At 33.5% G+C, this 481-nt stretch overlaps 1 protein-coding gene across 2 annotated transcripts in view; it reads right to left on the bottom strand.

Annotated features, from left to right (window-relative positions):
• Positions 1-481, bottom strand: part of LOC106875166 (leucine-rich repeat-containing protein 15-like) — a 17,144-nt gene that overhangs the window by 593 nt on the left and 16,070 nt on the right. Inside the window, exons 1-2 of one of the 2 annotated variants that reach the window (XR_008267033.1) lie at positions 423-481; positions 162-233 (exon numbers count right to left, since the gene is read on the bottom strand). The exons of the other annotated variant lie outside the window; for it this stretch is intronic. The gene's annotated coding sequence lies outside the window, so the exon portion shown is untranslated. The remainder of the gene's footprint in view (positions 1-161; positions 234-422) is intronic. 2 annotated transcript variants of the gene reach the window in all.

Below are 481 nucleotides of genomic sequence, written 5' to 3'. Positions count from 1 at the left end.
AAGATATTATTGGGGAGTGGTGATGATGATGTTATGATGCTGATGATGGGATGAAGTTAATTTTGATCATTGTGAAAAAGATGAGGATTCGAAAGGGAAGCCATTGAATGTCCAGAATTATATTGTTAACAAAATGGAATAAAGAAACTAATGCAACTTACAGAGCCGTTAAACTGGGAAGATTTTGAAAAGATCCAACTTCCAATTCATTGATATCATTATTGTACAACTCTCTGTAACAAAAAAAAAATGAACAGTGAAAAATTGTATACAGGTTCGTAATGAAATATAAGATATGATACCTAAAAAGTTTGGAAAGTAGACGCTGATGGTGGTGATGATGACGGGGCAGATGATCATCATGATGATGGTAGAAAGATATCGTCAAAGAAATACGATAAACGTGGGTTGATTCAACTTACAGAGTTGTTAAACTGGAAAGATTTCGGAAAGTTCCTGCTTTGACGTTCTTAATTTTATT

Source organism: Octopus bimaculoides, chromosome 29 (assembly GCF_001194135.2).
Source record: "Octopus bimaculoides isolate UCB-OBI-ISO-001 chromosome 29, ASM119413v2, whole genome shotgun sequence".
Taxonomy (NCBI): domain Eukaryota; kingdom Metazoa; phylum Mollusca; class Cephalopoda; order Octopoda; family Octopodidae; genus Octopus; species Octopus bimaculoides.
This window is presented reverse-complemented; position numbering and strand designations above follow the sequence as displayed.